Source organism: Aedes aegypti, chromosome 3, assembly GCF_002204515.2.
Source record: "Aedes aegypti strain LVP_AGWG chromosome 3, AaegL5.0 Primary Assembly, whole genome shotgun sequence".
NCBI lineage: Eukaryota > Metazoa > Arthropoda > Insecta > Diptera > Culicidae > Aedes > Aedes aegypti.
The window spans coordinates 220,674,333-220,688,696 of record NC_035109.1 but is presented as its reverse complement, the minus strand read 5'-3'; the positions used below and the strand labels follow the sequence as shown (position 1 = coordinate 220,688,696).

Sequence of the window (14,364 nt, the reverse complement as noted above, 5' to 3'; positions counted from 1 at the left end):
TCCAATGCAATGCCATGATGTCATGTTCTATCCCGGGAGGGTCTGGTCTGGGATTCATGGAAATCAAATCAAACCAACCAACAAACCGAATGGATTCACATGCCTTCTCTTGTGATGATGCGGAAAGCAATGTGTCAAGATACCACTGCTTTATGGTTCAGTGCTAACATCTGAGACAAATCGGGCACCGTTGCACAGTGGCTGCACGACATACATATGTTGGTCAAAAGTACAAATCTTATTCAAATCGTTCAAAAATCCAAAACCATTGATATTTCAAAGGCACATTTGGTAAAAACGTAATTAATTTAAGAGTAGCCGATAATTTTAGACCGTTTCAATGAAAGAATTTGCAAACATCATTTTTTGTTTACTTTTGGCCAGCTTTGGGCTACTGTGCATTGATTCCAGAGGGGCGCAGGATTGAGAGGGGAAATTAAAGGGTACGAACAAAACAAATCCTTGCTTAATTAAGTGAGGCCTTTCGGAATGCTGATGAAATCTGAAGGGGAGCGAACCTTCATAAATTGTGGGGATGGAGCTTTGGTGACAGTAATGAGCCCAGCTTATAAATCAACAATGTGCAATAATAAAATACATATTAAACTCACCCAGCCGTTCAATCCGCTTATAATTGTCGCAAATCTGTCGCACAATTGACAAACAGACAGCATCAATATGTTGCCAACATGCCACACAACATAAAAAGTGTGGGTGGCTTTGGGGATAAAAATTTAATGACCTTGCAATTTGAAAACATCTGAAAAGCCATTCAATCATGATTTGAATGGTTGGGCTCGCTGAGAGAACTGTAAAATATATTGAATGTTACTTCCTTGAAAAGGTCAAATGGCGTCTCTTTTTTTTCTAGGAAGTACTTAATACGCTTTAGAGTCGTAAATTTAATGGCTTCTCGTAGGAGTTTTTACTATTGCTTAAATGTTCGATAGATTATTGATTGTCGTCGTAACATTAATGGTTTTAGGATGAATGGAACAGTGTTTATTTGAAAAATCCACACATAAACAACTTTTGATCCGTTGGGTAACAGTATTTTAAATTTTGCGTAGACATAGAATAATGTGTTTTTTCAACTTTGTGAGTTTATTTCATCAGGTGTGCTAGAGTTTTCAAAATAGCGATGAAAGAACAGTGCATATGCGAAAAAGTTTTGCATGAGTACCTTTTTTTTATAAAGAATTTTTGCACTTCTAGCAAAGTTAGAAACTTTAACCTACCTCGACTATCTGCGATGCTAATGGAGTTTAAGCTCTGTGGTTCTCACTTAACTTATTACTCAATGGCCTATACGGATGTACGTCTCCTCGAGTGTGGTACTGAGAAATAAAGGAGGAAACGACTCTGTACCACGTCACCTTTATTTGACTTGGGTTACAAGTCCGATGACCCCCGGAAATACCTCATGCTATTACTTCAGGAGGCTGAGAACTTGCTGATGCCTCTACGCCATTTCGTCACCTCTGGGTCTATTCGCTATGGGTGCGATTTGTCTCTTCTCCGTCATTTACATTTCGTTGCTTGCCACACGCCTGGGCCATGTGGGAATTTTTAAGGTAGATGCTCCTGTGCTTGTTGGTTCTCTGAACTTTACTGCGCTGCTCGTCATGCTCTTCGGGCGGACCGATTGTATGCCGAGAGCGGTCTTGCGATTCCGGTTGAGGGTTGACTTCCGGTACGCAAGCGCCCCGACAATCCAAAGCCGGCGATTCATCGTGATCATACTACTCGGCGTAGTTTCCGACGGTGAAGCTACACAGTTTAAAATAATGAATATTTCACGTCATGCAAACTTCATTTATGCGATGTAAACAGGACGTCATGTAAATTTAAGTTTGAAATTATGTAAAAATGTGTAATATGTCATGTAATCACACAGAATCCTGCTCCATACAACTGAAGTTTACATGACATATCATGAAAATATCCATGATATTCCATGCTTCAATTTTGTGCATAATATGTCTCAGAAATTTACACGTTTCGTTCGAACTGTGTAGGCCTTAGTCCAACGGAGAGTTCCCCGACGGAGGAATATCTCCCGAAACCGTTAGCGTTACGCGTTGTTCTAAGGGATGGTACACAAATTATGTCACGCTAAATTTCAACTTTTTTGACCCCGGCCCCCCCTCCTATGTCACGTTTTTGTATGGGTACTTTGAAAATTTTGTAAGGCTTGGCACGCTTGGTTTGATCTCCTCCCTCCTTGGAGCGTTACGTAATTTGTGCATGGCCCCTTATTCTGTTGCTGGCCGGTAGAGTGCCGAGGTCGGTCCTGCGATTCCGGTGGAATTCGAATTCCGAACAGCAAGAAAAAATCGTATTTAAATGAATATTTTTGCAAATAAATTTATCTGAGCTAGTTTTACTTACCTCAAACTAGAGAATCATCATTACTTTCGAGGTCTTAAATCAATTGGAATATGTTTAAATTGATTTGCAATTGGTTGCCATTTCCAGGTAATTTGGTGACATATCGCTATACAAAAACCAAATCGTCATAAAAAAACAGGGTGTTCGGAATATGACTCTGTTAGGAATTGAAGACAAAACGTTAATATGAAAGTAAAGTAAATTGGCCGTTTTGGTCAGATTGATAATGAAAACATTGGTGTTGGAAGAGAATTTCTTCAAAGGCACTTCTAGAAATTTCTCAAGGATTTTTTGAATTTGAATTTACTACAAATTTATCCAAGATAATCTCTACAGACGATTTCGCCAGAGATTCTTCACGAAGAAGTATTGATGGCAACCAGATTTTTTTTAGAACGGATCAAATAGGGCTCCAGGAGTACCTTCAGCAATTCCTCCAGGAATTCTTCTATGGACTTTTCCAAGGGATATTCCAGGGATTCCTCAACAAAAATTTCTACAGTGATTTCTGTAGAGATTTCGCAACAAGTTTATTTATTTATTTATTTATTTATTATCTTATTTATTATCTCGAATTGTTATATTCCACAGACTGTTTCTTAAGCTAAAAATCCTTAAGCCTATTCTTAAAGACATACTTAGACACATTAAAATCAAACAACGCACTCGCACAATTGAACAAACGAAAACATCTAGACAACGGATTGTTGAATCCGTAAGAAGTATTGTGACGCCTTATCTGCAGCAAATCACGTTCCCTCAGTTGACGAAGCGGCGCGTAGAACTGAACGTCTTCCAGAAGTGCAGGACAATCGATATTTCCCATGATGAGATCAAAAACGAAGAGCCTTTGTAGGTTGTTACGTCTGGCGTCCAACATCTCCAGATTGATGAGCATACATCGTGCTGGGTAATCCGGCAAGTTGACGGGATCTGACCAAGGCAGCTGTCGAAGGGCGTACCGAATAAAACTTCGTTGAACTTTCTCCAGCCTGACGATTTGAGTGGTGTGATGCGGTGCCCATACACATGCTGCGTACTCTAATATGCTGCGAACTAACGAGCAGTACAGCGATTTGAGCGCATAAATATTATTGAAATCGTTTGTACTGCGACGTACGAACCCAAGGGCCGCGAACGCCTTAGCATTAATTACAGAGATATGATCGTTGAAACGCACTTTTGTATCGATGATTACTCCAAGATCACGAATTGATTCCACGCGTTCAAGCGGTTCCGATCCGATCTTATAATCGAATTCGGTGCGTGATTGTCGACGGGAGAAAGCGATGGATTTACATTTTTTTTATATTGAGCTCCATTCCGTTCTCCTGGCACCACAATTCAAGTTCATTAACATCAGCTTGAAGAGCGCAGCAGTCCAGGTGAGATGCGATGGTTCTATAAATTTTTAGGTCGTCGGCATAAAACAGCTTTCCGTATTTCAGACGAAAGCACAGATCGTTTATGAACAAAACGAAAATCAGAGGCCCAAGCACACTTCCCTGCGGCACACCAGACGTTGCAGAGATGACGCGAGAATATGTGCCATTGATGTTAACAAATGCCTTTCGGTTTGTCAGATATGACCGCAGCCAATCAGCTATTCAATTTGGAAAGCCCAAGTGTCTGAACTTAGAAATGGCGAGATCATGGGGTACCTTGTCGAATGCTTTGGAAAAGTCAAAGTATATGGCATCAACTTGGTGCTTATTTTCAATTTCCGTCGAGAGGAAACTCGTAAACGTCATGAGATTCGTTGTCGTTGACCGCTTTTTAACAAATCCGTGTTGGAATTGAGATATCAGCGGTTGAGATGCAGTGTACATGACATTATGAACCAGTTCTTCGAAAATTTTCGCCAGACAGCACAGAATTGAAATTGCTCGATAATTTTCAACACCACGAGTAGAGCCTGCCTTAAAAATCGGGATGACTGAGGCTGTCTTCCAAATCATCGGAAAAGTTCTGCTTTGGAGCGACTTGTTGAAAATGATTGTCAATGGAATTTGGAAAGAATCGGCACATTCCTTGAAGAGTAACGGCGGAAGATTGTCGGTACCGGGGCCTTTACTGGTGTCCAATTTTTGCAAGGCAGATAATACATCCTGCTGAGCAACGTCAAAAGGCTCGAGGTTTAGATCGAAAGTGGGACAATTCCTGAGACTGTCCGGCGAGAACGTCGGCGGGTTTGTGCAGTGTACGTTTTCGAGAAAGTCTGCAAACAAATTAGCAATACCTTCGGGGGAGTTAGCGACGGTGTCTTGAAAAGCCATTTCAGCTGGGAATTTGTTCACACGTTTGCGATTCCGTATGAAGGTCCAGAAGGCGGAGGGATCTTCCTTTGCAGTCGTTTCCATGCGAGCAACGTAGCGTCGGAACGAGGCTGTTTGACAGTTGATATAGCTGGCTTCTAGGAGACGAAGCTTGTCACGGTTCTCAACAGTTCGTGACTGAAAATAACGCCTTCGAGATTTACGAACAATATTACGAAGGTGCTGCAGCTCGGATGTCCACCATGGATGTTTGAAAGGATGTGTACGTCTTCGTCGTTTACGCGGAACGTGCTCGTCCAGAATGCGATGCAGAACTTCATAAAAAGTACATACCGTTTCGTCCGTGTCCTTACCAATGAACAGTGTAGCCCATTCGACGGTAGCGATAGCGCTTTTCAGCTCGTCGAAATTACAATATCGAAAGTCAAAATCGTCGGCGTGATTTGAATCACCTACTTGCGTGCAGCTATCGTTAACGTCAATGCGGAGAACAAACGGCTTGTGATGGTTGTCCATTCTGGGGAGAGGAGTCGGAGGCTCAAGTAGCTCAACGTCGTTGTTGTCATTCACGAAAGCGAGATCCAGAAGGCGTCCATTTGAGTTAACAATGTTGTTGATTTGCTGAAATCCAGAAGCAACCATTGTTTCAACCAGGTTGACTTCTTGTTCGGATGAGGCGTTGGAAGGAAGTAGTCCATTGATGTCATCATCAGTCTGCCAGATTAGTTGAGGGAGGTTATAATCTCCAACGACGACGATCGAATCAAACCGCGCGATCCGTTCACTGAGCTGTTGGATTGCTGCAGAGTGCGATGAGTACAATACAGGTTGCGAGTTGGGACGAAGATAGATTCCGCAGATGAAAATTGACGACTTCTGCAGCTTTACACATACAATCGATTGCTCGAGATTGTCCCAGTGTTCTAGATCAACTAACATACAATTCAGTGATGCTTTCACTGCAATTAGAACTCCGCCGCCTCTACTAAGGTCGCTGGTGGCTAAGCTTCGATCACAACGAAATATAATGTAGTTCGAAGCCAGTTCTGCATTCGAGATGTCTGGACGCAGCCACGTTTCAGTGAGTACTATGATGTCATAATCGGAGGACGATAAGTTTAAAAATAGTTCACGCGTTTTAGTTCGGATGCCTCTTACGTTTTGATAATACAGTATGAGGTATTTCAACTGGATGGGTACGATGGGCAGCTTTCTAGATCAACGTGATGGACGACTGCGTTGACATTGCTTGACTGGTCAGGGCCTGGCTCGAAGAAGATGCTCCCGGATCGAAGCGCTGCGGGGGCTTCCAAAAATGTCGAACGTTCGAGTCGTGATCAACAAATTCGCGGAACTGTATTCCTTGGGGCCAGGTCGCGGGATCCATCGCTTTTTCTTTATGATCATGAGGAACTCCAATCTTGAAGGACACAAATGAGAGCATCGATGCAGGTTTTCCTCTAGGAACTATAAGCACAGCTGTTGCAGATTTCCATCGTTGCTCCTAACGGTCTAATCAAATCAACGGTCAGTCGCAAGGCGTCACTCAAGCGTTACACCGACAAGTAGATCGATGTGCCAACGAACTGGCAACACTGGCGTTGACAGATGAGAACAGATGAGAATATCTCTTCTCTTTCTCTATAAGCCATTTTACGAGACGGTTCGGAACAGCTGATCGCCGCAACCGCGTCAATTGACAGGAGACCTGGGATTAAATCCAGCGTGATTTTCAATAACGCCTCATCTTACCAAACGAGGACATGGAGAAAATGACAAAAATGAGATCCAAATATCCGTAAATGGCTTATAAGCCATTTTACGAAGCCTGGTCAAATGACAGGAGACCTGGGATTTTTCAATCATTGGCGTCAGTTTTCGCGATGATGATGGTTGATGACTGTGCGCATTTCTAGCGTAGCTTTTCATCCAGGCGAAAACTTAAATGGAGAAAAATTATTAAAATATTTCTGATCAGAAAAGTGCTTTTTTATGTGCAATATGGGTAACAAAGAGGTAGCTGATACAATAACTAGGTGTAATGTTGCAGTAACGAACATTTTTGGATCTCATTTTTGTCATTTTCTCCATGTCCTCGTTTGGTAAGATGAGGCGTTATTGAAAATCACGCTGGATTTAATCCCAGGTCTCCTGTCAATTGACGCGGTTGCGGCGATCAGCTGTTCCGAACCGTCTCGTAAAATGGCTTATTCCGCTCTACTCACAAACTTGTCGGTGATATGTTTGTTTACCTTTGTAATGTTGAACGTCGGTGGAGCGGACGATGATGAAATTGAAGCGATGTGGAAAATTGATGCGTTTTAGGACCTCGATGCAACTTTGGCGGGATTTTCGGATTGTGGATCGATAAGACAAGCAGGAGTCGGTAAAGTATATTGGCTCGACTGATACAGGTTGGTGAATTTGTTGCGATTTTTACTGCAATTGCGGGTGACACAGCGGGAGCAATGGGTGTTTGTTTTGATTTGACGGGCGGCACTGCGCACGTAGCTGGGAGGTGCAGTGCAGGTGGAGAGCGGCGAGGTGGGAGATTTTTGGGGAGCAATGGCGGGGGCGATTTTCTCGGACCACACTCTAGCCGACTCGGAATTATGCAAAATCCACTGATCCTACCTGACTGAGTGCTTCAGCTAATTCGTGCGGTGATAAATTGGTCGGTTGTGGGCGATGTTAAGTGGCGAGGAGCAATAGCGGTTGTTGTTTTTGATCACAAAATGATGAAAAAAAGATAGCACGTTGGAATACACAGTTTCAAACACAGCAGGGTTGTCAGAAAATGTGAAAACAAGTTTCTTAAAGAGTAGCAAAAGGACTATGTACCTCCAGTGATATCTCCATAGAACCCTTCGGTAATATTTTTAATGAGATTCCTCCTGGAATATTTTTTAGAATCCCTCCATGAACTTTTTCAGGGATTTTTTCAGGGATTCCTCCAGAAATTCTCCCGATTTTTCATTATGCTTCTCCAGAGATTCCTTCAGAAATGCTTCCAGAGACTTCTCCAAGCAATCGTTAAAAAAAATATCTAGAGTGGTTCTTGTAGAGATACATCCATGGATTTCTTCAGAGATTTCTCTAGGAATTGCTGTAGGGATCCCACCTGTAATTTCTCCTGGGAATCTACAAGTAATTACTTCTCGAATTCCGTAATGGATTCCTCAAAAGTTTTCTCCAGCAATTCTCTTTGAGGTAGTTTCAGCAAAATCGCTACAGAAAATACTTTAAGGATTTTTACAACTACACAACTATTTTTACAAAGCCACAAGGGATTTACATAGAAGTTCGGAAATTTTTCCAAGAATTCCTATTGTAATTCTTTCAGAAATTCCATCACTAATTTCTCCAGAAATTTCATCAGAGAATTACTTACTTTTACTTTTGCTGGCTCTACGTCCTTCAAGGCATGACCTGCGCCACAATGTTACGCCAATTAACTCAGTCCATGGCTGCTATCCTCCAGTTTCTCGATCGCCCCACACTTCCAAGATCCTGCTCCATTTGGTCAAACCACCTAGCTCGTTGCGCTCCCCTTCGTCTTGTACAGGCCGGGTTTGAGGTGAACACCATTTTTGCGGAATTTTTGTACGGCATTCTCACAACGTGTCCCGCCCATCGTACCCTTCCAGCTTTGGCGACCTTCTGGATACTGGGTTCACCGTAGAGTTGCGCAAGTGGTTCATCCTTCTCCTCCATACGCTGTTCTCACATACTCTGCCGAAGATCGTCCTAAGCACACGTCGTTCAAAAACTCCTAGCGCTTGCAGGTCCTAACTGTGTGTCTTCTAGAATTATCTCGAATATTTGAATAAAAATCATGAAATTTTATCCGGCGTATCATTGCGTAAGAATTTTTCAATATGATATGTACCAGTTCCTTCTGAGTTAAATTCTAGGTGCCATTGTGCCCACTATAATAATTTTATAAACAATCTCTAAAAGCATTTTGTCGTTTCAATTTTTGTTGGAGTACCTTAATAAAAAATGGAATGTATTTGTAGAGGAAACCATAGGGATATTTCTGGAATCAATTCTTCGAGAAAATCTGAAGGAATGTTTGGCAATGTTTTTGAAAGAACCCGAAGACGTTTTAACAAAAACATCCAATAAGAAAAATCCATATAACTTGAAATTGAAGATTCAAATTTTAAATTATTGGACTTTAAATTTATAGACTGTTCTATTAGTTGACTGTATAATTCGTTCACATATAAATAAAAATAAATAGCAATATTTCCAGGAAGTAATTACAGGCTTCCTTCAAAAATGCTTTTCAATTATCCTGCTTAATAAGATGGATTAATTTCCAGTATTACTGCAAAAACTCATTCAGAATTTGTTTCTCGGATTTTACTAGTAATTACTACTTAATTAACTCAAAACTAAGAACAATCAAGGAAAACAAAAAAATGAAAACAATCCTGAAGGTTGCTGGCAATTTTCCAGGTACCGTAAAACGGGGTATCTTTGATAATTCGGGTAACTTTGATAGTGCGTAACCCACCACATACTAAACGAAATATCATTATTTCTGTTAATCGGTTAAGCAAAACGAATGCAAAACTGAAAAATATTAGTATGACACTTCATGTAAGAGCTATTTTCATTTGAATCGAGAACATTTGAGGCTTTTTAAACGGATTTTAAAAATTGACACAATTTTAGCATTTTCGAAACGCTTACAAACAATCTGTTCTACGATCACTATTTGATGTAGTTTTGAATAGTTGGCCACTTATCTTTGACAGCCTAGTTATCATATAACTTGAATACGGTCTCAAATTTCTTAGCGAAAAGCATTTTCACAAACTGGGACCATTTTTGTAATCTAAGTCAGAAATTTCCATATAACGATAAACGCCTAGAGCTATGCAATGCCCTACAAATGTCCGTAATTCATTTAATTTTGTTCGATTCATACTCCATTATCAAAGTTACCCCAAAACAGAAAACCGACTTTCGATTGAGCTTGAGCTTGAGCTTGAGCTTGATTGGCCGCCCGTGGATGCACTCCAGTATCGCCAGATCAGCTGCACTTACACAAGGAACCAACCGAATGACTGCTTGGGACTAACAGGCATCCTCAGTGTATAAGTGCTGGTGATCTTCTATTTTTAGACAACAATGGCACCTGCCACGTCAGAATGCAGACCAATGAGGGGAAGGGGGAGGAATTGATGATGCATTGAACTGACTCCCACGTAGACCGTATATTCCACTGCATCCACGTCAGTTCATGCGGGAGTGTATGGATTGGGGGAAAGGCATGGCAGAGAGGTTTGCTTTTGTGGTTAGCAGACTGCCTATATATCAGGCGTAAGAAAGACGTGCGCGTGGAAGTAGGAAGCGTTAGGGAAACGGTTTCTTGTCCGTCTCTGGTTCTAGCGTTTGCTATGAACGAATAGTTTGAGTGTGATATATTTAGAATGGAAGATAGAAGCAAGTGAGAGATATACAACTACAAAGTACGAGGAAAGGGACGGGCCTGGGATTGAACCCATGACCTTCTGCATATGAAGCAGAAGCGGTAGCCATCAGACCACCAACCCCGTCTAAAAAACAGAAAACCGACTTTCGATTATATGAAAAATTATATATCCATTCAGAATAAATCTTTTGGCAATCTATCAACTGCAATCGATAGCTAGGATGCCAGTACTTGTTTTAAAAATATAAATTATAATTCTTTGAAACAGCATGCATAAATATTCAAGTTTGCTTCGAAAAAACTATCAAAGTTACCCCGTTTTACGGTACCGTAAAACGGGGTAACTTTGATAATGCGGGTAACTTTGATAATGCGAGACTCTCAACATACTAAACGAAATAACAAAGATCATGTTAATCTGGTAAGCAAAACGAATGAAAAAGTAAAGAGTATTAGTATGACACTTCATTTTAAAGCTATTTCCGTTGGAATCAAGTACATTTGAGGATTTATATGCAAATATGGAAAATTTATAAGATTTTAGCAATTTTGAAATGCTCTCAAACAATCTGTTCTACGATCACTATTTGATGAAGTCATAATGAATTCGTCACTTATACTGGATAGCCTAGTTATAGTAGAACTCAAATTCGGTCTCAAAACTCTTAGCGAATACTATTTTTACAAACTGGGACCATTTTTGTAATCTAAGTCAGAAATTTCCATAAAGCGTTAAACGCCTAAAGATATACAACGCCCTATAAATGTTCCGTAATTCATTCAATCTTGTTCGATTTATACTCCATTATCAAAGTTACCCCAAAACAGAAAACCGACTTTCGATTATATGAAAAATTATATATCCATTAAGAATAAATCTTTTGGAAATCCATCAACTGGAATCGATAATTAGGATACCAGTACTTGTTTTAAAAATATGAATTAAAATTCTTTTAAACAGCATGCATAAATATTCAAGTTTTCTTCGAAAAAACTATCAAAGTTACCCCGTTTTACGGTACCGTAAAACGGGGTAACTTTGATAGTTTTTTTCGAAGAAAACTTGAATATTTATGCATGCTGTTTCAAATAATAATAATTTATATTTTTAAAACAAGTACTGGCATCCTAGCTATCGATTGCAGTTGATAGTTTTCCAAAAGATTTATTTTGAATGGATATATAATTTTTCATATAATCGAAAGTTGGTTTTCTGTTTTGGGGTAACTTTGATAATGGAGTATGAATCGAACAAAATTGACTGAATAACGAACATTTGTAGGGCATTGCATACCTCTAGGCGTTTAACGTTATATGGAAATTTATGACTTAGATTACAAAAATGGTTCCAGTTTGTGAAAATGCTATTCGCTAAGAGATTTGAGACCGTATTCAAGTTCTATGATAGCTAGGCTGTCAAAGATCAGTGGCCAACTATTCAAAACTACATCAAATAGTGATCGTTGAACAGATTGTTTGTAAGCGTTTCGAAAATGCTAAAATTGTGTCAATTTTTAATATTCGTATAAAAAGCCTAAAATGCACTTGATTCCAATGAAAACAGCTTTAACATGAAGTGTCATACTAATACTCTTTACTTTTGCATTTGTTTTGCTTAACTGATTAACAGAAACTTCGTTATTTCGTTTAATATGTTGTGGGTCTCGCACTATCAAAGTTACCCGCATTATCAAAGTTACCCCGTTTTACGGTACCGTAATTTCGGGTGAAATTAATCATTTTTCACGTTTTTTCTAGTCTGTTTTCTATAATGTTAAAAAAGCAAAACAACTAAATGCAGGAAAACAAGTACGAAGGTGAGCCTCATCGACTCATGTACCGAAATTTTCTAACAAACGTCCTTTTAGTGTTAAAAAATATATCTAAAATAAAAAAAATCAGCAGATCTCATTTCGAGGTGAAATTGATCACTTGACAATGCCATTATTGTTAGTTTTCAAAACAACTCTACATGATAAATTTGAGCTCCCTGAATCCGAATATGCTTGTCAAATTCTTAACCATGCAATATTTATATAAATAACGAATAGTTCAATTTCAAGAATTACACGGAAAACGCCTAAATGTATGCAATTTCCTAAGGAATTCAATGATATCTAACAGAAATTCAATTATTTCAACCATCTGAGCTAATTGGTACGAGTTTTGGTGATAAAATCTGGTTTGGGGATATATCTCAAGCATCCTCACAAAATTTCAGGATTATACCATGTTCAAATCCTTGCTTAGAAATAGAAGTTCATAGGTGTTTGTCAATACTTCACCGTGTTTGATTTTGAAATTTTACATTATTTTCATAGTAATAAACATTCTCTAACGCAAAAAACTTCACAACACACAATTCGACAATAGTTACGACAAACAACGTTCACTTACTCCAGCTTACATTGATATTTGTGCTCCATTGCGAATAAATAAAATCGTGTGATACGGTGATCAATTTCACCCTTCTGATCAATTACACCCGATTTTACGGTAATTCACTACTAACCCCACCAGGACATTTTCTTAACTTCTAGTTCATCCAAGTTTCAGGAGTTCTAAAAGAAATTCTCCCCTGTTTCTCTCAAACAAAAATCATTGAGGATAACTCAAAAAAATATTAAAGATTTCTCGAGATAAATTGGGAGGAATGGGATGTGGTAAGCTAAGTATTATAAAATTTTACGTAAATGAAAAAGATTCTTCCGAATATTCGCAAAAATATTAGATTTATTAGAAAACCTTGATTTTTGTTTTGGATTGTGTGGTAGCGCCTCTATTAACACTCGTTTCTCGCGTACTTTATGGTAGCCCGACCGACATCCTTCCGAATGCCTAGTGATGCATTCGATCAGTCGATCAAACACGTTGAACGAGGATAGTTCGTTTAGCATCGCAGCGCGCGTGTCATTTCAATTCAGAGTCCCAAGGTCGTTACCACAAGATGGCGACGAGGATGTAGAATCCTTATTTAATGTTAAGAATATTGTTCTTGTTAATTATGTAATAATTTTCGTGAGTGAACGATATCAAATAATAGAATATTTAAAGAAATTGTTTTGCAATGATGTGCTGAGTGGATAATTGATTGCATCGAAAAAAAATGGGAACCGGACACACAGTGGAACGAACAAAGGTGCGCTTGGTTGATTTGTTTTCCTTTGTTGCGCTGCTACGTGAGCAGCGTGCGGTTTGTTTTGTGTGAAGGTCAAATGTGCGAGAAGGCGAATCCGGATCTTGTATGTGAAGAAGCTGTTAGTAATTAATATCATGTGATGTGTTTGATTGATGTTTTATGCATTGTAATGCATTGATGATCGTTTTGGTAAGTTGCTATTAACACTGAGATTTATTGACCATGATTGTTGTTTTGTTTTACATTTGTTATGGCTGTAACGGTCATATGACTCAAAGTTGAAGGGAGTCTGTAGAGGATATTTTCTAATATGAATTTGGTGGATTGACGTCGTAAGGGCGCGACACGATTGAAATTTAATTAAGTGGTAAAAAGTAAGCCAATGCTGTGAACTTTTCTACCGGTCAGGACGGAAGAATTAGAAACTCGGTTGCATTGCAGAAAAACCACGGAATATTTACGCTCATTTCATGAGATCGGAAATCCCATTTCGAAAACAAATGTGAATAAATACAATAAGGTGGATTTATCGATCATCGCTTTACTTTATGAGTATTGTTGGGCGGTTGTCGTAAAATAGCATCGTTCACTGTTTCCGAGTAAAACGAATGGGTAAGTTCTCCAACGTACAATGGAATCATATATTTTATTGTAGCAGAAAGACAAGAATTTCACTTGATTTTAATGATAGTCGGCATATTATGTGAATCATTGAGAAGCATTAATGAATTGATTTTTGTAATAACACTATGTGCAAATGCTTTCTGAAGGCGAGATTACCTTTATTAAAAGGGATCACAATGGCAATGAATTGCGCAAGGTAGACATATGAAAAATACAAAGATATTGACAAATTATGCATATTGGATTCCAGAACATTGTGATCACTGAGCACGCGACTAAAACTTATTGACCTTAAAGCTTAGAAACTTCAAGCTGTAAAATATGTCAATAAGTTTCAATAATGTACCGTGATGCTTGCTTATGGAATTTAATCTTATCGTTTGTAATTTTGTTAAGATTTTTATTTCTCTGTTTTATAAGATAATACATATGAACTTGTTATATTTATTTATCTAGTTATATGTTCAGTAGTTGCTGTAGTAGTTATC

The 14,364-nt window shown here is 39.1% G+C and overlaps 1 protein-coding gene across 1 annotated transcript in view; it reads left to right on the top strand.

The window, feature by feature from the left end:
• LOC5578188 (neuropeptide CCHamide-1 receptor) overlaps positions 1–14,364 on the top strand; it is a 196,955-nt gene that overhangs the window by 31,327 nt on the left and 151,264 nt on the right. The window lies entirely within an intron of this gene.